The sequence below is a fragment of the Monodelphis domestica genome, chromosome 8 (assembly GCF_027887165.1).
Source record: "Monodelphis domestica isolate mMonDom1 chromosome 8, mMonDom1.pri, whole genome shotgun sequence".
Classification (NCBI taxonomy): Eukaryota; Metazoa; Chordata; class Mammalia; order Didelphimorphia; family Didelphidae; genus Monodelphis; species Monodelphis domestica.
The window spans coordinates 74,169,865-74,195,743 of NC_077234.1; positions in this window are offsets into that span (position 1 = coordinate 74,169,865).

The window sequence follows — 25,879 nt, forward strand, 5'->3', positions numbered from 1 at the left end:
GGATGCCCTAGGTGTTTCTGATGATTTAATTTAAACCTTTTCTGTGAGTTGTACCATAGACACAGTGTGCATACCATCCATCATATTTATTTTGTTAGCTATCTGCAAAGAATTCTAGAATAAAGTCAACTTTTTAGAATTTTTCAGTTTTAAACCCTTTTTAATGCTTTTTGCAATACTTGCATGTTGATAATTAAATCTCATTTAATTAAATATTAATATTACATTTGTAAGTACTATCTGGAATGTGTGTTGTTTATTTTGAGATAGTTTTCTGCCTCTTTTCATTTTCATCCATCATATTATAGTTGAAAACAATTTTTTTTTTCTGGAGGAGTAAGATCTTTTCAAAGAACTGCCTCAATTATTAATTCCCTTTTAAAGTAATATCTTCTCATCTTTATTTTCCCAATGAAATTTTTAAATTTCTATTTTCAAATCATCTTTCCTAATAATATCAACAGCAATTTAGTCAAACAGTCTAACTCAAGAGACTTTTTAGTGATGAAATCTTTCAGCTAGAGCAAAAGCAGTATAAGGCTAGACTTTTGATGCCAGGTCACACAGTCGTAATCTTTGGGGGGAAAAGAGATGGAAAACATTACTAGAAACTGAAATATCTGGTGATGTTTTCTGGTACATCAATCTTTCTTTGTTTTTCAATAAGAAGTGGTTTCTTTTTAAGCTCACAGTTGGGCTCCATTTCTTAGCAGAATTTTCTATCTGAAGGGAACATTTGGAAGGGAATGTCTAACATCAAAAGCCAGTATAATCAGAATTTCAAGCTCTAGCTAAACTTAATATTGAAGTGTTTTAAAAAATTTTAGACTATGTATTCCTAGTGCCCACCACAATTCATCTTGAGTGGTTACTCTACTGATTTCTAAAAATTTGAGTGGATGTATAAGGACTTTTAACTTTTTGTTTCCAGGATAACTTCCTGGAACTTGCTTGTAGTGCTAAACCATTTTCCCTCATCTTCCAAAAGACACAATCAATAGTGGTGCAACCACAAGTAATTCTAAATAGGAGTCTCTTTCTTGAACTGTTCCTCTGTGATTTAATGTACCAATCATTTTTCATGTAAATATGAATGATTAGTGGCAGTTGAATGAAGTCTTTAACACATCTTTCTTTAAAAGGCATAGTGGAGCAGCAAGAGCAGGTGTTGAAAATATGAGCAAAACTTTGGCAATGGAATGGGCCAGCAATGGAATAAGAATCAATTGTGTCGCTCCTGTAGGTAACCATTTATATGTATACAATTTGTGTTCTTGTTGTTACATTTTCATTGTTAGTAATAGTCACCTTCTATGTTAACATTAACTACAAAATAGGACATTTGTAAATTGGAAAGTTACAGAAAGGTTCTATATGTTGCCAAAGTATTCTTTTATATGCAACAATATTTATAAAGAATTTTTCTAGTGCAATGATGTGTGTCTGTTTCTTCAACTTTTTTAACTCCTTGAGACAGGCTGGAGGCAGAGAACTTAAAAGTAAAACATTGTTAAGGATTGGAGAAGAGTAATAAATGTACCAAATATAAACTAAGACGAATGGGAAAGTTGTCAGTGTCTTAATAAAAGACCCAAGTCTCATTCTATTTCACAAGGTGAAGTCTCTCTGTATCTTGGATCATTTTATTTAAGGTACATATTCGAATAGGCAATGGGTTTACTTGGACTTATTGGCAGCTTAGGCAATGACAGATAATAAAGTTTAAAATAAAAGGTTTAAATAAAACCTTAGGTGTTGGGTATTTCATCCCTTAGGGGAGGATAATTGCAGTTATCTCTTTGACATTGCCAAGAAGCATAAATAGAAGTTTTATGGATTTTTATATCTCATCTTTTTTGCTGTTTAAAATTCTTTGCTGATAGGTATGGTTGAAACTCAAATATCCTTCAATTTAATTATTTTTTTTAATTTCCCTTTTTTCTCCCCCAACTTAGGGAATAATTTATTCTCCAACAGCCTTTGATAACTACAAGGGTACTGCAAAGGATGTGGTGGAAGGAGACTTTCAAAATTGTGCAGCTAAGTTAAGAGATCTGGTGTTATTGAGGAGGTACTTTCTCTCCCTTCTCCCTCTGCCTCTCCTTCCCATTCCCCATCCATTTCTTCTGGTCTCTCTCCCCCATTTTCTTTTTCCGCTCTTCTCCATGTCTATCACCCATCTTTTTCCCCTCCCCTTTTTTTATCCTCCTCCATGCCCTCTCTCTTCTCTCCTTTTCACAAAGCCACAGAAAATTAAATCTTCAAGGAAGATTGGTGGACAATGGAAGGACACAGAGAATCACTGAGGAAGAATCATCCCAGACAATTTTAAAACAACTTTAAATAGTGGTTTCACTGAAGTTTTTGGTTGATAAGCTCTTTTGGGATGAAAAGTGCTTTCATGGTAGAAATCAGTTGCTGGCAGATTCTCACAAGACTGGGTGAATAGAGAGAAAAATCTACAGTGCCTTTAGAGGAATGCCTAGTATGAGTTTTAAAATTAATATTCAACAATTAAGTATTGGACTTCCGGTCAAGATGGCGGTGTAGAAGCAGCGAAAGTTCAGACCTCCGAAACCCTTCCCTACCGATCGCAAACAAAGTGCTCCTAGGCCACCGAAATTCAAGCTGAACAACAGGATAGACCTGGGGAAACCTCCTCCTGGACCTGGATCAAAAGGTACCGCACCCCAAAAGCCAGAACCCTAGATCACTCAGATCTAAGGGGTAGACAGAAAGAAGGTCCCAGGACCCATCCCCCCCAACCCAGAGTGCTGAGCCCAAGGCAGCAGCAGAAACCTCAGGGCTCTGAGGACTCACCTTGAAAGCAACCCGAGCCAGTCTCCGGGGCACCCAACACAGACGGCAGGGAAACATAGAGAGAAGGGGGAAGCCTGTAGCCCCCTGGCTGGGTTCTTCCCTCTGGGTCTCGGGGGAGGACCCAGCTTCGGGGCACCAGCTGAGCCCAATCCCATCGGGAGCCCTCAGAGCTACTGAAAGGACAGAGGGCTCAGGGCTGGCAAAGGGGTGGCTCCGAAGAGCCTACCTTGAAAGTAACCCGGGCCAGTTTCCGGGCACTCAACACAGACTGAGGAAGAGGAGGTTGCTGCTTTTCTCTTTCTTCTTTTTTTTGGCTCCGGGATCATTTCGGCCCACACTACCTGAACCTAATCCCATCAGGAGCCATCAGAGTCCAGGCAAGCCACTACCCCTCCCCCCTTAGAGAGCAGGGTCTTCTGAAAGAACCAGTTGAACCTAATCCCATCAGGAGCCCTTAGAGCTGCTGAGAGGACGGAGAACTCAGGGCTGGCAAGGGGGGTGCTCCGGGGAGCTTGCCTTGAAAGTAACCCGGGCCAGTTTCTGGGCATTCAACACAGACTGTGGAAGAGGAGGTTGCTGCTTTTCTCTTTCTTCTTTTTTTTTGGCTCCGGGATCATTTGGCCCACACTACCTGAACCTAATCCCATCAGGAGCCATTAGAGTCCAGGCAAGCCATGACCCCTCCCCCCTTAGAGAGCAGGGTCTTCTGAAAGAACCAGCTGAACCTAATCCCATCAGGAGCCCTCAGAGCTACTGAAAGGACAGAAAACTCAGGGCTGGCAAAGGGGTTGCTCCAAAGAGCTTTCCTTGAAAGTAACTCGGCCAGTCTCTGGGCACTCAACAAGACTGTGGAAGAGGAGGTGGCTGCTTTGTTTTTTTTTCCCTTCCCTTTTTTGGCTCTGGGATCTTTCGGCCCACACCACCTGAACCTAATCTCATCAGGAGCCCTCAGAGTCCAGGCAAGCCACAACCCCTCCCCCCTTAGAGAGCTGGGTCTTCTGAAAAAACAGAAACCTAGAGGTGAAGTCAAGATGGCAGCCTAGAAGGAGCATAGACCTGGCAGCCTGGCCAGAGCTTTAGAGATCCTCCATATCTGCTCCAGCCTTCCAGGAAGTTTAAAACTCAGAATAAACCCATCCCAAATAAGCTGAACTCAATCTCATCAAAAGTCTCCAGAACATAGGGAAGCCCAGGCTCCCCATCCATCCTCACCGACTGCTGAACTTTAAGCCAATCAAAAGCCTCCAGAGGACAGGAAAGCTCAAACCCCCAACAACCCTCCCTCAGAGATTACACCAAGAGATCCTCTGTTAAAGCTCCAAGAGGGGAGACTGATAGAAGTCCCTAAAAAACAAAAAAATGAGAGGAACAAGAGCACAGACAAATACAGGGAGGAAAGAAGGGGTGAATTTGAACAAACAACAGAAACAGAAGAAAGAAACTACAATAGACAGCTACTACTCACCAAATGGAACAGAGGGGGAGAGATCAGCAAACGATAAACCAGAAATCCCAGCGAATTGGATACAGGCTGTGGAAGAACTCAAAACACAGCTAAGAGAGGCTGAAGACAATAGGGAAAAGAACTTAAAAATTAAGATAAGTCATCTGGAAACAGAGGCACTTGAACTAAAACAAGAAAATAGTGTCCTGAAAGCCAAAATCATCCAGCTGGAAAATGAGGCAAAGGAGATGAAAGATGAAGCAAAGGAGATGAAAGACGAGATAAAGAGGATGAAAGACAGTCTTCAAAGAAACTCAGACCAGAAGGAAAAAGACGACCAAAAAGCCAAAGATGAAATCCAATCTTTAAGAACCCGAGTAAAACAACTAGAATCAAGTGACCTCACAAGGCAGCAGGACACTATAAGACAAAACAAAAAGAATGAAAAAATTGAGGAAAATGTGAAGCATCTCATTCACAAAACAGACAATTTAGAAAATCGTTCAAGAAGAGACAATTTAAGAATAATTGGACTACCAGAAGACCACGACAAAAGAAAAAGCCTGGACATAATACTAGAGGAAATTATCCAGGAAAACTGTCCCGAGATCCTAGAACAAGAGGGGAAAGTGGAGATTGAAAGAATCCACAGATCACCCCCTGTTTTTAATCCCCAACTGACAACACCAAGAAATGTTATAGCCAAATTCAAAAACAATCAGATAAAAGAACAGGTATTACAAGCTGCCAAAAAGAAACCATTCAGATACCATGGAAACATGGTGAGGATAACACAGGATCTGTCTGCATCCACACTGAAGGACCGAAAGGCATGGAATATGATATTCCAGAAAGCAAGGGAACTAGGCCTACAGCCAAGAATAAAATACCCATCAAAACTGACTATATTCTTACAGGGGAAAGTATGGTCATTTAACACAACAGAGGAATTCCAAGAATTCATAAATAAAAGACCAGACCTGAACAGAAAATTCGAAGTCCAACCACAGAATTCAAGAGAATCATCAAAAGGTAATTAAAAAAGAGGGGAAAAACAACAACAACAACAAAGGTTTTTTTTAAGAGACTCAATAAGTTAAAATGATATGTATCCCTATAAGAAAAGAGGTCATTGGCAACTCTTAAAAACTGTTGCTATCACCTAAGCAGCTAGAAGAACTACACTCAGAGGGAACAGTGACAAACTGTATAGGATGAAAGGATAAGACATAAATAGGTATATAGAGATATGCATGCATAAATACATATACATGTGTATGTATATATATATATATACATGACTAAAGCTAAAAAAGAAAAGAGGTTATGACTAAAAGAAATGGGAAAAGAAACAAATGGGGGTAAATTTATATGTCACAAAGAAGCTCATGGCGGGAGGGGGGAGAACATCGATACACTGGAAGGGTAAAGAGGTCGGAGATAGGAAATATTCAACTCTTACGTACTTTGAAACTGACCCAAAGAGGGAAGAACAATCCAATCCATTGGGGAAGAGAATAGATTTGCGCCCTATAGAGGAGTAGAAGGGTAAAAAACAATTAAGTATTATATTTTAAAAGTTTTATTAATAATAACTAGGGCAAAAGAATTGCCTGAATTCAGCCCAGTCACAGGTCCAAAAAAGATCGCATGGGAGGAGCATACATCCACCTGAATACCAATAATGTGATCTTGTCAATGTGGAGACCCAGGACAGATTATAGGGAATTATGGGAAATATTAAGGACTTCTAGGGAATGAAGTCAAAGGTTTAAAATCTCCAATTATACATACACCCCTGGGATCCTATTGGGAAACCAGTTTTCCCAAAAGGATCATGGAAACATAATCAATGTAAAAATTGCAATTATAATAATGTGGATAAAAGGAATAGAGAACAAAAGCAATGTTTATTGGGTTGACAAAAAGCAAATTTGGGGGCAGTCCCCTTTGACATAAGAATATACATTCAAAACAAAGGCATTTCAACCTGCCATAGTTCAATTCACATCCCAAAGTTCACTCTGGATCTTCTGGTACAGGATGTGGTCTCTGCAGGTTCATGGCGCATTCTTGATTCTGGGAGGTAGCAAGTTTCTTATCCTAAAATTGCTCAACTTTAAATCAAAGTTCACAACAATAACTTTACCCCCCTGAGGTGAATAATAACAAACACAGGGATCACTTAGGGATGCATGGCTGAGTTATGAATCAATTTGCAAAAGAAATAAAAAACATTAAAAAATCCAAATAAAAGAGAAAAATAACTTGTGGATGAAATACAAAAAATGTAAAAAGGCTTATGTCTAAAAGAATCTAAGTAAAGGAAAAATAAATCTATAACAGGTCCTTGAATCAGGGCCCATTTAAAATGATTTAAGAAATCATGCACTAACCCAATCAGTAGTCAGGACTATAGAAAGTTTGCCACACTATGCAAGACAGAAAAGAAAAGATTTCAGCAGCAAATGGGAGCCAGGATGGCAGTGAAAAGTAGGTGCTTGATAGAATGTGGCTCAGAGGAAGTCTAGCTCCTGACATATGTCAAAACAGCCACAATCTCAAACTCCAAACAAGCTCAAGTCCTCTTGTCTTGGCTCAGAATTACATCAATCCCACTGGAATCTGGTCTCGTTGACCTTGAGCTCCATAGGCACTATGCAGGTGCTCTGTGCTTCTTTAGCACTGTACAGTGGCTCTTTTGGATATTCCCATCTTCTGGAATCAGACAGAATATGAAGCAAAGTCACATAATTCTTTTAAACAATCAATGGCATCATTTTTATATTCTAAAGCTTTTGGGGAATGCATTAATATTAGAACAAATGTATTTAAAACTTATATTACTACAAAATTAAAAAAAATTAAAGAAAAATCTTCTCAATACTGGTGACATGTGCTTCAAATATAAAAAGGAGAGAAAAAATAAAACTCAGATACTATATTGCACATGCAAGGAAAAAAAACAAAGTTTTTTAAAAACATTTTAAAAATAAAAAATATATAGTTTAAAATCAGTGATACACTATCAGTCATGTGCAAGTACAAAATGATTTTCAGAATAAAACAGTAACTCAGTAGATAATGCACAAAGTACCAAAGTTACCAAAATTCACAATAGCCAAGTTAATTACAACAGCAAACAAACCCACAGTCATATTTCATATATATTTCATATATTTTATATAAGTTGCTGTATGACATAAAAAACCCTATGAACTGATGGATATTTGTCACAATTTTTACAGATGTAGCAAATCTTTCAACCCTGGCAAAGATATTTTTAAACAAAGCAAAACTTATTTGGGTCTAGAACATCACCAAGAAATCTAGATTGTGCTGCCGAAAGTAAATTAAAATGAAGAGTTTTGCAGGAGCTCTTATTTTGGCTTCCAGATTCATAGAAACATCTGGGTAGGAACATTTCTTTGTTTTTCTGCTTTTAATACAGCATTCTTTATTATATACCTATATATATAAAATCATTCATTCAGAAACTTATAGTTACTAAAATTATTTCTTTTTAAAAATTTATTTATTTAATTTGGTCAATTTCAAACATTATTCCTTGGTTACAAAAATCATTTTCTATTCCTCCCTCCCTTCCTCCCAACCTCCCATAGCTGATGCACAGTTCCACTGGGTATTGCATGTGTCCTTAATCAGAACTCATTTCCATGTTGTTGGTATTTGCACTAGGATGATCATTTAGAGTCTTTGCCCCCAATCATATCCCCTTTGACACATGTCATTGAGCAGTTGTTTTTCTTTGGTGTTTTTACTCACATTAAAATTATTTCTGAAGACTCCTTAGAATTACCACTTAAATTCTTAGCTCATTAAAATCCCCAAAGGTTGCACACAATTTAACCAGTTTTGTTGAAATACATCCACCATCATCTATGTGACAATTAACAAAGGCAACATGTGATCTTTGATGGATCTAGTGACAAAGGTTTTAGGCAAGATATTCATGGGCTTATACAGTGATATTTTGTTCTTCAGCAGAGGTAAAGATATAAATTAAAGATCAATATAGGCAAAACAGTACTTTAAAATGATTCAGTATTACAGAAAGGTATTGACTAGATAAATACAGATAAACTTGAAAAAAAGTTAAACCTTAAAGTAATCAGTAAATACAATAATATATACCAATGAGAAGGTGCAGACAGGCAGTGCAGTCAAAATCCTATTCACCAATCCCAAGACTTGTTCACTATTATAGGAGGAGAATAAACTCAAAATAGTTAGCAAGAAAGTTCCAGATTTCTTTTAAAGTTTCCTTCCCCTCCTCCAATGTTTATCATCCATTTGCATCTCTTTTGTCAGAGCTCTGAAGTTCATCATAGTGAGGGAGAATTCTGCACTGAACATAGTATGGAGGGATCTCAAACTGGAGGTATTGTAGAGGTTGGATAGGCCCAAATGCCAAAAGTGTGTAGGAAGTTGAATCTCCCCTCTGAATTTTAGGATTATTTAAGCTAAATGCAAGGAACAGCAGTAAGAAAAGATACTCCAAAACTTTGAGCTGCTTGAGCTCTATAAGGCTCTGTGGAAATGGAAGCTGTTTGAGCATTATTCCTCAAAAACAAAACAAAACAAAACAAAACAACTGAATGAGGCTTGATTATAGAGTAAACAAGTTAGGAGGCAAAACTTGAGGGAAAACAATAGCATATTTGCAGATGAAGGAAAAAGTACTGCTCCTTAGTGTTTTGGATCAAGAGAAAGAAGGGGAAAAAAGCAGGCTTATTCCCCCCAAAACTGACTAACACCCTTCTAAACTAGGAGTCCAGACTATGCCCAAAGGGCATTAAAAGACTATCTGCCCTTTGATCCAGCCATAGCACTGCTGGGTTTATACTCCAAAGAGATAATAAGGAAAAAGACTTGTACAAGAATATTTATAGCTGCACTCTTTGTGGTGGCAAAAAAAAAATTGGAAAATGAGGGGATGCCCTTCAATTGGGGAATGGCTGAACAAATTGTGGTATCTGTTGGTGATGGAATATTATTGTGCTCAAAGGAACAATAAACTGGAGGAATTCCATAGAAACTGGAATGACCTCCAGGAATTGATGCAAAGTGAATGGAGCAGAACCAGGAGAACATTATACATAGAGACTGATACACTGTGGTACAATCAAATGTAATGAATTCTTCATTAGTGGCAATACAGTGATCCTGAACAACTTGGAGGGATTTATGAGAAAAAACACTATCCACATTCAGAGGAAAAACTGTGGGAATAGAAACACTGAGGAAAAACAACTGCTTGATTACATGGGTCGAGGAGGATATGACTGGGGATGTAGACTCTAAATGATCATCCTAGTGCAAACATCAACAACATGGAAATAGGCTCTGATCGAGGATACATTTAAAACCCAGTGGAATTGTGCATCAGGTACAGGAAGGGGTGGAGGTAGGGGAGGGAGGGAAAGAATATGATTCTTGTAACCAAGGAATAATGTTCTAAATTGACTAAATACAATTTTCAAAATACAATAAATAAAACAAAATACTTATAGCAGCAAAATAAAATAAAAAATAAACTAGGAGTCCAGGATCAGCTTTAAAAAAGATCTGCTTGAAAATTAGAAGGTGTGGGGTTCTTTTCTCCTCTCTGAAAAACGGCTATGGCAGGCTAGAAACATACACATGGAGTGTGGAAAGGGATTATGGTGAAAGATTTTTATATGTTACCCTCTGTGGAAAAAAAAAATGGCTGGGACTGGCAGGTTCTTGTGGAGGGTCTGGTCTTGGCAAGAGGAGGCTCCAAGCTGCATAGAGAGTGGTGAGGAATGCTGGCTCAAGCAGATGGATGGAAGAAACAGCAGGCAGTGGCAGGCAGTAGGGCAGGGTAGAAGAACAGGAACACTCTGCTACCAAACTCTTGTGGTGGGCAGCAACCAAGCAAACTTACTATCTTTAATATAAGTCTATCTGCTCAAAATTTTTTTGAGAATTCATAATCTCTTCATGGTAAGCCAGAATATAAGATTAACATTAATAATCAATAGCCAAGTATTATATTTTAAAAGTTTTATTAATAATAGCTAAAGTAAAAGAACTGCCTGAATTCAGCCCAGTTGCAGGTCCAAAAAGAGAGCATGGGAGGAGCATACATCCACTTAAATACCAATAACCTGATTTTGCCAATGTGGAAACTGTAAAGGGTGAAATTATGGCTGAGACTGAATGTATAATTAATTTAGGTTGCCAAGAATTTTATTTATAAAAATCCTAACGAAAAACCCAAATAATAAAATACCCAAATCAGCTGCCAAATTTTATGGTGATTTAATTGATATAGTAGAGAAGATTAAGAAGAAGGGAGAAGGAAAGGGTGAAGGAGGAAGGAATCAACCTGAACTCCAAAAGGGGCTCAGCTGAGACGCCTGAACCTGAATCAGGTCAAGGACAAAACTCACTGGCAAAACCCAGACAAATAACTGCCATCCCTCCCATGATTTTGGAATGCCTAGCATGCTGCCAGCCAGAGTCCCCTCTCCAGGGAAAGAGGAGGGGCCAGGAAGTGCCGTACCTTATATGAACATTTCTACATCATTTTTCTGTTTCTCATCTGTACCAATGAGGACTTAGCTTGACTTAGGACAGCCCAGAGGTATGTCCTTTTTTTTTGCATATGTCTGTTGAAGGCCATCTCCTCAGATAATTAAATCTTGAGTTTGATGCAGACCTTCAAAATCTTGTTAAACTGAGTAGGGTGAAGAATGTAGAGTTTCCAAGACTTGATTCTGTTATTCCAAGTATCTCTATTGTTACTGATCAGGAAATAGCTAAATCACATCTTCTAAAGAATGGTCTGATTAGGGTGGAATAGTTTTGAAATTCAGAAGACATAGGAGAGATTATATGGAATTTTAAGAAATACTAAGGATTTCTGGGAAATGAAGTCAAAGTTTCAAAATCTCCATTTATACACTAGGAAAACTGCAAGCAATGTTAGGTGGCTTAGTGGATAGGGAGCCAGGCCTAAAGACAGCATGTCTTAGGTTCAAATTTAGCCTCAGATACTCCCTAGTTGTGTGACTCTGTGAAAGTCACTTAACCCCACTTGACTAGCCCTTGATACATGGAACCTTGGTTTGTTTGTTTTGTTTAGAAAATTTAATTTAATTAGCCAATTTAGAATATTTTCCCATGGTTACAAGAATCATGTTCTTTCCTTTCCCTTCCCCAATCCCTCCAATAACAGACACAAAATTCACTGGGTTTTACATGTGTCATTGATCAAAACCAATTTCCATATTATTGATGTTTTCACTAGGGTGATCATTTAGAGTCTACATCCCCAGTCATATCCCCCTTGACCCATGTGATCAAGCAGTTGTTTTTCTTCTGTGTTTCTACTCCCACAGTTTTTCCTCTAAATGTGGATAGTGTACTTTCTCATAAATCCCTCCAATTGTTCTGGATCATTGCATTTCTACAACTAGAGAAGTCCATTACATTTGATTGTACCACAGTGTATCCATCTCTGTGCACAATGTTTTCCTGGTTCTGCTCCTTTCGCTTTGCATCAGTTCCTGTAGGTCGTTCCAGTTCACATGGCATTCCTCCAGTTCATTATTCCTTTGAGCGCAATAGTATTCCATCACCAACAGATACCAAAATTTGTTCAGACATTCCCCAATTGAAGGGCATCCCCTCATTTTCCAGTATTTTTGCCACCATGAAGAACGTAGCTATAAATATTCTTGTATAAGTCTTTTTCCTTATTATCTTTTTAGGGTATAAACCCAGCAGTGCTATGGCCAAAGGGCAAACAGTCTTTTAGTGCCATTTGGGCATAGTTCCAAATTGCCTTCCAGAAAGGTTGGATCAATTCACAACTCCAAAAAATAAATTCATTAATGCCCCAATTTTGCCACATCCCCTCCAACATTCATTATTTTCCTTTGATGTCATGTTAGCCAATCTGCTAGGTGTGAGGTGGTACCTCAGAGTTGTTTTTATTTGCATTTCTCTGATTATAAGAGATTTAGAACACTTTTTCATGTGATTATGAATAATTTTGTTTTCTTTATCTGAAAATTGCCTATTCATGTCCCTTGCCCATTTATCAGTTGGGGGAATGGCTTGATTTTTTGGTACAATTGATTTAGCTTCTTATGAATTTAAGTAATTAGACCTTTGTCAGAGGTTTTTGCTCTGGATATTTTCCCCAATTTGTTGCTTCCCTTCTTATTTTGGTTGCATTGGTTTTGTTTGTACAAAAAAAAACTTTTTAATTTAATGTACTCAAAATTATTTATTTTACATTTTGTAATTTTTTCCAACTCTTGCTTGGTCTTAAAATCTTTTCTTTCCCAAAGATCTGATAAGTATACTATTCTGTGTTCACCCAATTTACTTATAGTTTCCTTCTTTATATTCAAGTAATTCACCCATTCTGAGTTTATCTTGGTATAGGGTGTGAAATGTTGATCTAAACCCATTCTTTCCCATACTGTCTTCAAATTTTCCCAGCAGTTTTTGTCAGATAGTGGATTTTTGTCCCAAATGCTAGGATCTTTGGGTTTATCATAGACTGTCTTGCTGAGGTCACTTATCCCAAGTCTATTTCACTGATCTTCATTTTTGTCTGTTAGCCAGTACCATATTGTTTTGATGACCACTGCTTTATAGTACAGTTTGAAATCTGGTACTGCTAGGCCACCATCATTCACATTTTTTCTTTCATTATTTCCCTGGATATCCTTGATCTTTTATTCTTCTAAATGGACTTTGTTATGCTTTTTTCCCTCTAATTCAGTAAAAAAGTTTCTTGGTAGTTCGATAGGTATGGCACTAAATAAGTAAATAAGTTTGCATAGGATTGCCATTTTTTTTATGCTAGCTTATCCTACCCATGAGCAATTAATGTTTTTCCAATTATTTAGATCTAGTTTTAATTGTGTAGGAAGTGTTTTGTACCTGTGTTCATATAGTTCCTATGTTTGTCTTGGCAGATAGATTCCTAAGTATTTTATATTGCCTCAGGTGACTTTAAATGGAATTCTCTTTCTAATTCTTACTGCTGAGATGTGTTGGAAATATGTAGAAATGCTGATGACTTATGTGGGTTTATTTTGTATTCAACAACTGCTAACGTTTTGGTTGATTCTCTAGGATTCTTTAAGTACACCATCATATCATCTGCAAAGAGTGATAGCTTGGTCTTCTCACTGCCTATTTTAATACCTTCAATTTCTTTTTCTTCTCTAATTGCTACTGCTAGTGTTTCTAATGCAGTGTTAAATAATAGAGGTAATATTGGGCATCCTTGTTTCACTCCTGATCTTATTGGGAAGGCTTCTAGTTTATCCCCATTGCAGATGATGTCTGCTGATGGTTTTAGATATATACTGCTCATTATTTTTAGGAAAGGCCCATCTATTACTATATTTTTTAGTGTTTTCAATAGGAATGAATGTTTTATTTTGTCAAAGGCTTTTTCTGCATCTATTGAGACAATCATGTGATTTTTGTTGGTTTGCTTGTTGATATGGTCAATTATATGAATGGTTTTCCTAATATTGAGCCATCCTTGCATTCCTGGTATGAATCCTACCTGATCATAATGAATAACCCTAGTGATCACTTGCTGGAGTCTTTTTGCTAGTGTTCTAGTTAAGATTTTTGCATCTATGTTCTTTAAGGAGATTGGTCTGTAGTTTTCTTTCTCTGTTTTTGAACTACCTGACTTTGGAATCAGTACCATATTTGTGTCATAAAAGGAATTTGGTAGAACTCCTTCTTTGCTTATTATATCAAGAATTTGTATAATATTGGGATTAGTTGTTCTTTGAATGTTTGATAGAATTCATTTGTGAATCCATCAGGTCCTGAGGATTTTTTCTTAGGGAATTCTTTGATGGCTTATTCAATTTCTTTTTCTGATAAGGGATTATTTAAGTATTCTATTTCTTCTTCTGTTAATCTAGGAAATTTATATTTTTGTTAAGATTCAACCATATCGCCTAGATTGCCATATTTGTTGCCATATAATTGGGCAAAATAGTTTTTAATGATTGCCTTAATTTCCTTTTCATTAGAGGTGTGGTCTTCCTTTTCATCTTTGATACTGTTAATTTGGTTTTCTTCTTTCCTTTTTTTTTACTAGATTGACCAGTATTTTGTCTATTTCATTTGTTTTTATTAAAGTACCAGCTTTTAGTGTTATTTATTAAATCAATAGTTTTTTGACTTTCAATTTTATTATTTCTCCTTTAATTTTTAGGACCTCTAATTTAGTTTTCATCTGAGGATTTTTAGTTTGTTTACTTTGAAGTTGTTTGATTTGCATGTCCAATTCGTTGGCGTCTGCCCTCCCTAATTTGTTAATATATGAACTCAAGGATATAAATTTGCCCCTGAGTACTGCTTTGGCTGCATCCCGTAGATTTTGAAAGAATGTCTCATCATTATCATTTTCTCCAATGAAATGATTAATTGTTTCTATGATTTGTTCTTTAACCAACTTTGGAGAATCATATTATTTAATTTCCAATTAATCTTTTATTTCTCCATGTATCCTTACTAATTATTATTTTTATTGTATTATGAACTGAAAGGTTGCTTTTATTAATTCTGCTTTTCTGCATTTGTTTGCCATGTTTTTATGCCCTAATACTTGGTCAATCTTTGTGACTATACCATGTGCTTCTGAAAAGAAGGTGTATTCCTTTTTGTCCCTATTTATTTTTCTCCACATACTAACTACTAACTCTATTCTACTACTAACTCTAATTTTTCTAAGATTTCATTTACATCTCTTACCTCTGTTTTATTTATTTTTTAATTTGATTTATCTAGATTTAATAGAGGAAAGTTCAAGTGTCCCATTAGTATAGTTTTACTATTTCCTTCTCTAACTCCACTAGTTTCTCCTTAAGAAATTTCAATGATATACCATTTGGTGTATACATACTGATTACTGATATGTCTTCATTGTCTATATTGCCTTTTATCAAGATGTAATTACCTTCCCTATCTCTTTTAATCAGATCTATTTTTACTTTGGTTTTGTCAGATATTATGACTGCAACTCTTGCCTTCTTTTTCTCAGTTGAGGCCCAATAGATTTTGCTACAGCCTTTGATCCCTACCCTTTGAGTGTCTAACTGCCTCATGTGTGTTTCTTGTACACAACTTATGGTAAGATTTTGGTTTCTAATTCAGCCTGCTATTTGCTTGTGTTTTATGGGTGTTTATCCCATTCATGTTCAGAGTTATGATTGTCACTAGTGTATTCCCCAACATTTTGATATACTCTCCTAGTTCTGCCTTTTCTTCTTTTGCTATATCCTTTTTAAAATAGTGGTTTGCTTTTAATCAGTCCCTCTAATCCCTACGCTTATTATACTTCCCTTTCCACTTCCTCCCTTTTTGTTTCCTTTTTCTTCTTATTTTTTGGGGTCTGTTAAGTTTCCTCTCCCCTTCTCTTTCCCTCCCTTTTTGTACTCCCAACCCTTGGTTTTTCCCTTCTCACTTTCCCTGTAGGGTAAGATAGAATTTGATACCCCAATGGATCTATATGCTTTTTCCTCTCAGAGTTGATTTTACTGAGAGTAAGGTTTAAGTATTACTTGTTTGCACTCTCTTCTTCTCCTTCTTATAATAATATTCTTCCCCTCCCCTTCCCATGGGCCTCTTTGTGTGATGTATATTATCCTATTTATCTTATTTCTTCAAGTTTCTCTTGGTTCCATCTTCTATTCCACACTCCCTTTTTCTTTTTTTGCATATCATCTTAGATCACTTGTTACCCCAATCTCTGCCTATGAATGATTCTTCTGATGACTATAATAGTGAATACAATTTTTAGAGTTACAAATAACATTTTTCCATATATTAATATAAACAATTTGATCTATTGAAGCCATTAAAGAAAAAAAATTTAAATAAAAAAACATTTTTTCCCTTTCCCCTCTCTTTCTTATTTACTTTTTCATGTTTCTCTTGATTTTTGTGTCTGGATATCAAACTTTCCACTTAGTTCTGGTATTTTCTTTATAAATACTTGGAAATCTTCTATTTTGTTGAATGCCCATACTTTCCCCTTGAAGCATATAGTCAGTTTTGATGGGTAGATGATCCTTGGTTGAAGATTCAATTCTCTTGCCTTTCTGAATATCATATTCCAAGCCATGCAGTCCTTTAGTGTGGAAACTGCCATACCTTGTGTAATTCTTATTGGTGCTCCTTGATATCTGAATTATCTCTTTGTTTTCTTGTGAAATTTTCTTCTTAGCTTGAAAGCTTTTAAATTTTACAGTTACATTCCTGGGAGTTGTTTTTTGAGGATTTATTGTAGAGGGTGCTTTATTAACTCTTTCAAAGTCATTTTGCTCTCTTGTTCAAGAGCATCAGGGCAGTTTTCTTGGATAATTTCTTGTAGTGTGATGTCAAGATTTCTATTTGGGTTTTCAGGTAGGCCAATGATTCTCAAATTGTCTCTTCTAGACTGGTTTTCATGGTCTAGCATCTTGTCAGTGAGATATTTTATGTTTTCTTCTATTTTGTCAGTCTTTGTCTTTGCTTTATTAATTCTTGCTGTTTTGTGAGATCATCGGCTTCCAATTGTCTAATCCTGGTCTTTAAAGACTGGTTTCCACTATAATCTTTTGATTTTCCTTTTTGGTTTGGTCTACCCTGCTTTTCATGGCTCCCAGCTGTTTAATTTTGGTCTCAATTCATAGTTCCTGTCCTTTAAACTGTATTTTCTTTTTGAACTATTACTCACTTTTCTTGCTGAAATTCTTCCATCTTTTTCATGAGCTCCAATGTAAATTCTTCAAGAACTTGTGACCAATTTCCATTTTTTGGGAATGTTTGGATGCATTTATTTGTGTGTCTTCATCTGGTATTTTGTCTATAGTCTGGATTTTTTCTCTATAAATATTATCCAGGTTTAATGCCTTCTTGTTCTTGGTGTTGAGAAGTTGTTTTTCCTGGGCATTGTTTGCCATCACTATGCTGTTTTTTCCTTCCCTTTCAGGTCAGAAGTATGAGTGAGGGGGTCATGCTCTCTATGTATGGAGCTAAGGAGTGAGGTTTTTGCCTGAGACCACCTCTTGAGTTTTTGCAGATTCTACTGTTTGCTGCCCTTCTCTGTGCTATCTCCACGAGAAACCAAAGTCTGTACTCTTCAGTCTGCTCAGCAATTATTCAGACAAAAGTAATAAATAAGGCATTGTTAGGATACATAAAACACCTATATAGTCAGAATTTTGCCTTAATATATGGTATTCAAGGGCATCTAAAGTAGGAACCATATACATAAGTAAGGCCAATGGCTAGAAACTATATCATGTTTATGTTCAAAAGAAGAGAAATCTTTCTATCAATGAAGGCTACCTAAAAATAAATGGACTACAGAAAACTATAGTTAAAATAGATTTGGAATAATCACTTGACTATAGATGTTATGGAGTGGATTTAATTTTAGGTAAGTGAACTAAATGATATCTAAGAATCTGTCCACAATTGTGATTCTTTGAGATATTTACATATGTGTGTATGTCTACACATTTACTTATATAGTTAGAAAAATACATATAGCTAAATATCTATATATTATATTGCACACATGAATGTTAAATTTTATTTTTATGTCTCTTTTGTTGTATGTTTCTTGTTATCTCCTGTAGCCTCATATGTTACAGGTCAAACAGTAAATGTGGATTGTGGCTTTACTTTATATTTCAGATCATGGGACATTCCAGGTGAGTGATTAAAGAAAAATGAATAATCAATAGTTTTCTGTCTTGCCAATTGGGCTTTTGAAATTTCTTAAATACTTTTTTGAGTGTTGATAGCTCTCTATATCTCTGCCTTTTTGCTCCTCTCTGCCTCTCTCTGTCTCTGTCTCTGTCTCATGTTTATTTGTCTTTCTCTCTCTCTGTCTCTTGGTCTTTATCTGTCTCTGTCTCTGACAACTAAATATATGTTGACTCTCTTGGTTGACTGCGTGGGTCAAAATATCTCAAAATAATTCTGTACACAGCCAAATATTTAAAAAGTTAGAACAAAGCTCAGAATCAATACTAAGTAAAAATAAACCAAAAGGATAGGCAGAACTCTGCTATGATAACACTATCTTGACCTATTAAACAAACCTATTGATGCTATAATTGGGACCTATGGAAAGGAAATGACATTAAAACTGATTATTATCATTTCACAAATAAATTTGACCAACATAAAATAGAAACTACAGCAAGGAAGTCAAAATGTCTCAAAACCTCCTTAACCCTTGAAATCCTTGCCAAATAGAAAAATATAGAATTGAAAGATAATATTATTTTAGAATATAAGTTCACTTGCAGAATGCAAAGAGGATGATAGAAAATTATGAGTGCTATAATCCCCAAAATCAGTGCAAGGAGTGGAGGGAAAAAGAATCCTGAAGATAACTTTATTTGTGCTTCAAGCCAGATGATTTTGAGAGAAGTTAGAAATGAAACTAGGAAAATAACAAAAATGGAACAACTATAACAATATTTACATAATATATTATTTTCATCCATGAGCTCTCTTCATCTCCAAAACCCTTGACATCATATCAATGAACTTACCAATTGTATATGTATCCAGTTCCAATCTCTCTCCTATACTTTAATCATATCGATTACCTGTTGGATATTGTAAATTGTATACCCTGAAGACACCTCAACTTCAATTTGTCATAAACTGAACTTATTATGTTCCCCATACACCATCTTCTTTCCTTAATTTCTTATTTCTGTTGAAGGCACCACCATCTCTCAAATCTCCTACGTTCTTAACCATGGCATTGTTTTCAACTCTTTAGTCTTTCTTACCCATACATATTAACTCAATTGCCAAATCTAACCATTTCTACTTTGACAACGTTTCTTACATCTGAACCCATTCCCCTCCTGATTCAGTTACCACTTTAGTTAAGTCTCTCATTGTTTCTGATCTAGATTATTACAGCAGTCTCCTTATCTGTCTATATCAAGTTCCTTACCATCTCATTCCAGCCTATATAATGCTAACGTGTAGATGTGACCATGTGTCTTTGCTACCCTGTCAATTCAAGTATGAACCCTATTGCCTCTAGAATACAACATAAACTCCCTTTTATCTTTGAAAACTCTCTACAACCTACCTCCAGTTTATCTTTTTAACCCCATTGGACATTATTCTACCACCTCCCCACATACATTCTTATCTAGTTATTCTATCCTGTCTATTCCTTACATTTTACATTCCATCCTCCTTTTCCCACGCCTTTGCATTAGGCAATCCAAATGCCTTGAGTGCATTCCTACCTCTTAGAGTCCCTCCTTTTTAAAAAACTAGACTCACAAGTTGTCTTCTGCAGGAAGCCTTCCCTGATCTATTTCAACAGCTAGTGCCCTCACTTTCAATTTAAGCATATGCAAGTACTTTATATATATTTGTAACTATTCACTTTATATCCACTGCATGTATATTTATTATTTATTATGTTTATTGTTATATATTTATCTCTCCCATTTTAATAAATGATTGGGAAAGCATTCATTATGTGCAAATCACAGTGCTGAGAGTATAGGAGATACAAATAGAAACCAGATGTTGTCCAGTAGAATGTATTCCCAGTGAATAATGATTTTTTTTTGTACTAGTATAGATCTTGGGATAGTGCATTATTTGATAAATAATTTTTTCTTTTCTTTTCTTTTTTTTTAAAACCCTTACCTTCTGTCTTGGAATGTATTGGTTCCAAGGCAGAAGAGTGGTAAGGGCTAGGCAATGGGAGTTAAGTGACTTGCCCAGGGTCACACATCTGGGGAGCTTCTGAGGCCAAATTTGAACCCAGGACCTTTCATCTTTAGACCCAGATTTTAATCCACTGAGTCACCCAGCTGCTTCCAATAAATACTTTTTCTGATTGATTAAATGATTGTGTTTGGATTTTTCATATCACATCCCCAATGTAACATTTTAAGACATGGAAATAGTGGTTAAAAAAAGATGAAGATAAAAGCTTTTGAATCAGACCAAATACATATGGAAGAAATCTGTACTGAGGGTGTCATAATTTTTAAAGAATTGAGGGATTGATATGATTATATGAAAAAGGAGAAAAAAACGGAAAAAAATCATGGTCATTATCATCACTAACAAAAGGCAAGCCAGAAAAATTAATAACTGCATCTTTGTTTTCTTTCTTGTCTCCTTAAAATCTTTTTTTAAATTTGATGTTTTCCCTTAATTATGTGTACAGACAATTTAAAAACATTTTTTTGAGTCCCAAATTCTCTCCCTCTTTCCCCTTCCCCCTTGCTGAGACAGTAAGCAATCTGATATAGATTTTACAGATGTAATCATGTAAAGCATTTTTACTTATTAATCTTTTTTTTGGAAATACATCAAACATAAAAAAAGGAAAGAAAGAAAGTGAAATATAGCTTGCATGGATATGGCTTCAGATTCCATCCTATAAGTTCTTTCTCTGGAAGCAGATGGTATTTTTCATCATGAATCTTTTGAGATTGTCTTGGGTCATTGTATTGCGGAGAACAGCCAAATTATTCATGTTCATAGGACAATGTTCATAGGACAATATTCTAGTTACCATTTACAGTGTTCTTCTGGTTCTTATTTCACTACACATCAGTTTGTGTAAATCCTCCCAGAGTTTTCTTGAAATTCTCTTTCCTTGAAATTCTCTGCTATAAATAAAAATTTATAGCACAATAGTATTCCCTTATTTTTACTCAACAATTTACTCAACTGTTTCCCAGTTGATAGGTATCCTCTCACTTTCCTATTCTTTGCCACCACAAAAATTGCTGCTTTAAGTACTTTTATACATATGGATCCTATTTCTCAATTTAAAAAATTTCTTTTGTATACAAACCTAATAATGGTATTGCTGGATCAAAAGATATGTACTATTTTATATAGTTCTTTGGGCATAGATCCAAATTGTTTCTAGAATGGTTGCATCAATTTACAACTCCCCCAACAGTGAATTAGTGTCTCATCCCCCCCACCCATTCCCTCCAAGTTTTGTCATTTCCTTCTTCTGTCAAAATAGCCAAACTGAGGCCCGATTGTTTTAATTTGCTTTTCTCTAACTAATAGTAATTTACAGCATTTCCCCACATGACTATAGATATCTTTAACTACTTTGTCTGAGAACTCTCTGTTCATATCCTTTGACCATTTGTCAGTTGGGACATGACATGTATTTTTATATAGTTGACTCTTTTCTCTTTGTGCATCTTTTCCTAATTGGTCTATTCTGTTTTATATATTATTTTTGGGGTATTTTTCTTGTGCCTCCTTTACCAAAGTATCAATTCCTTTTTCATAATTTTACTGCACCATTCTCATTTCTTTCCTCACTTTTTATTCTACCTATTATTTAATTTTTAAAATTCTTTTTGAACTCCTCCATTAATTTTTTTGGGGGGTCTTGAGACCAATTCATATTTTTCTTGGAGTCTTTGGATGCAATAGTATTGACTTTGTTTTCTCCTTCTAAATTTGTGTTTTGAGGGGCAGCTGGGTGGCTCAGTGGATTGAGAGCCAGGCCAAAGATGATAGGTCCTGGGTTCAAATCTGACCTCAGACACTTTCAAGCTATGTGACTCTGGGCAAGTCACTTGACCCTCATTGCCTAGCCCCTACCACTCTTCCAGACAGAAGGTAAGGGTTTAAAATAAATAAATTTGTGTTTTGGTTTTCTGTGAACCAAAACAACTTTCTAGGTTAAGATTCCTTTTATGTTTTTTGCTTAGTTTGCTTAGTCTTTTTCTTTTCTTTTAACTTAAAAAAATCTTTTATAGGCAGGCTCTGTTCCTGTGGTGAAGGGCAAAATATTCCAAGCTTCAGCTTCTTGGAACAGCTGCCTTCAGAGTTAGCTCTGGAAATCCATGTTTTCAGTTCTTCCAAGGTAGTGTCATTTATATAGAGGTGAATTTAATGCATTCTCAGACTGTACTCTGATCTTTGAATGAACACAAGCACTTTTTTCTGCCTTGGAACTGCAACCAGGGACCCCTGCTTCCCTGTGGCCCCAAGTGCTGGTATGTGCTAATATCCTTCCTTTCCCAGGAACTGTTATCTGGACTGTGACCTAGTTCTGAACATGGGCAATGCAACAAAGTTATACTCCTAGAGCCAGCAAAGGGACCTTGCAATCTTCTGAATAGTTGTCTGTTCTCTTTACTATCTGTGGCTAAGAGATCCCGAAGCCTTTCTTGTTGACCCAGCTGTCCCAAAGGCTTGTAATGGCTTGCCAAAGTGGGAGCCTTCTTTGTTGTGCTGGTCTGCACTTCAGTCCTAACCTGGTGCAATAGCCCCCTCCTGCAGATCTTCTAAGTCATCTTGGACTGAAAATTTGTTTCATCCTATTTCTGTGGGTTCTGCTGTTTCAGAATTTATTTTGAGATATTATACAAAGTTTTTTGGAGAGTAATTTGGTGGAGATCAGGTGATTCTCTGTACATTCTCTGCCATCTTGTCTCAGTCTCTATATCTGTAAAATCTTTAAGAGATGGATCTACACATAGTTCAGTTCAATTTTGCAGTATTTTAAGGACACATATGGGTAAGTCAAAGTATTTAGTAATGCAAGACAGACTTTCAGGAGAGAAATTTGGGCTGAATATAGAAATGATTTGGATCTAAACCAAAAGAAATATATAACTTTGGAAATTTTCTGCATAGAGGTAAAAACTGAACCCATGAAGAGCAATGAGCTCCTCAAGGGAGTGATTGTTATAAAATCAAAATTTAGGAGAGACCCTAGTGCCATGGTGCCAAACCTATGGCATGCATGCCGTAGGGGGAGCCCAGAGACTTCTTGCCCCATCATAGAGTTTACCAGAGTTCATTACTAGAAAGTCTGTGGGACCAGGTGGTTCCTCTACCCCTCTTCATGCACATCTGAGGACATTTATAACTTTACCCACTCGCTCTGCCCGGCAACCCAATAGGAGCCATTCCTCCTTCCCTTGTCTAGGTTAAGGTGGAGGGCTGGGGCAGTTTGGGTACTTGGTCTCTAAAAGGTTCACCATCACTGCCCTAGTGGGACACTTATATTTAGTGGATATGATAAGAGGAAAAGGATAAAAAATTAGAATTCTACAATTGTAAGATATTTCAGAGGCCATCCAGAGAGATGGAATGAGTAGTCCAAGGTTACCCAACTAGCACTCCTCTATTTAAAATTCTCTAATGACTCTCCATTGCCTGTCAAATAAAGCAAAAATTCCTCATCCTGACAGTTAGAGGCTTCCACGATTTGGCTTCCACAAACCTCTTCAACCTTATCTCATAGAATTCACCTTCAGATGGTTTGTTTTCTAGCCAAATGGTATTACTCTACATTTATCAGTTGAATATTCTCTCCCATTTCCATATTTTGGAGTTCTTCCCTTCCTTAAATGTCCAGCTCAAGTGATATATCCTCCGTGAAACTTTCCCTAATGTCTCCCCTCTTCTATTCTTCCATTCCTCAGTGAAAGTGATAGGGAGAGCTTGAAAATAGAGGAGGAAAAGAAGGAGGGAGGGGGAAGGAGAGAGAGAGACAGAGAAGAGAGAGAGAGAGAGAGAGAGAGAGAGAGAGAGAGAGAGAGAGAGAGAGAGAGAGAGAGAGAGAGAGAGTGCTTACAATTCCCAGAGGAGATAGGAGAATGGGATAAGATGTGATAACAAAAACAAGCAGAGAATATAAGCTTGTCAAGCCACTTTCTCAAATACCAGAGATGAAGAAACAAGATGTGAATACGTAAGAAGCTTTAAGTTATGGAATAGGAGAGATAAGGGACCATATGTCAACTAAAACAAGTTGATTGAATTTTTCACTTAAATAGAAAATGTAATCATCACTTGAGGGACAGAGGAATCTAAATAGCATGAGATAGCTTAGGCATATCTGTAATAAGAAATATAATAAGAAATTGTCATTGAGAAATATAAGCATCTTACAGATCAGATGATATCAGATAACATAAGTTCCAGTTGGTCTACTTCCTGATTTTCTTCAACAATGTTCAGCACCTCAGAGCCAAAGGATATCTTTGATGAAAACAGAAAAAGGAAAAGTTTTCATATATGAAATAAAGGGGGGGGGGTTGGAATAGATAATCTCTAAAATCACTTTCGACTCTAAATACATAATGCAGTTATAGGGCTTCCTCAGTGGAATCCTCGACCCCTTGGATACAGTCAGTTTAACAATGCACATATGAAAACCTAAAGGAAAAGAGAATGTCTATTGTTCAGCTGGGCTTTTCATTGAGCTACCATATATCTACATAAAATGTCCCCTGTAAACCTTAAAATTTCTTAGACTTATGAATGTTGGAAATTTCCCCATTGGGAAATTTCATACTGGAAAAAATTTCCTACTTATAGTAAGAACTCTATTGGAATATGAAACTCCTTGGCATGGGAGGACCCTTCTCCTCCCTACTTAAGACTACTTTAGGACAGAAACCTTTTGCTAAACAATGGAAAGGGCTTTGACCTATGCTTAAGAATAGAACAGGAAGTTCTTTGAGTCATGATTGATTTTAGAATTGATACAATAGAGATACTTGGAATGACAGAACCAGGTCTTGGAAACTACAATCTCCACCCTACTCAGAATAACAGGATTTAGGAAGGGCTGCAGCAAAGATCAAGATTTAATTATTTGAGAATATGACCTTCAACGACATGTGCAAAGAGGACAGACCTCTGGGCGGTTCTGGGTTAAGCTAGAGCCACCATTGGCACAGGGGAGACATTGACAGTGATTGGTAGATGTGAGAACTTAGGGGAGGGAACTTAGATTGTTAGCTTAAAGATAGCAGGGTCTGAGGACAGAGGAGGGGTTTTTGCTCTGAAGGAGGTCTGAGAGGAGAGAGGTCCTGGAGGGAGAGCTCCTGGAGAGTTCTTGAAGGAGGCAGTGGAAGGAGTACTCAGGAGGAGTCAGGAGGAGAATTCTCTGGAAACATTTCTTGAAAGGAGGCTCTCTTGAAGGTGGAGCCTGAGGTTGGCATGAGAAGGCCTTACCTAGAGAGATCTTGGGTGAGTGATAAAACCAACTGACTGATTTATCTCTTAGGACTGAGGTCTAGGCCTTATTGGCTTAAGGCCCTACATTCTTATTCCTTTCTTACTTTCTCTCTTTTTCTATTGATTAATCAATGTATTATAAATTAAATTTCTCTATAAAACCCAGTTGGCTTGGGCATAGTCATAAATTGAGAATATATTCCCTGGCGACCATCTTATATTTATATAAAACCAAGACACAGTAGAAAACATATTTCAGCGGTCATAATTGTTATATATTTCCCTTGTTCCCAAACATTTTAATTATCACAGTTTATGGCTCCCACTCTCTTATCTACAACTATTTAACGCTAAAAACTATTTTAAATCTAACACCCCCTTGTGTGTCTTAGTGTCAAGAGAAAGTAAGAAATGTCTACAGCACATTGAAGAGCCTTCTGTGGCAAGCTTATGAGAAGATATAGACAAATTCTACAGCATGGATGAGCATTAATGGGCTACAGTCTATATTATTGTAGGGAACATCTACAAAAGAGATTCCAGATACACTCAAAATGTTTACACACACACACA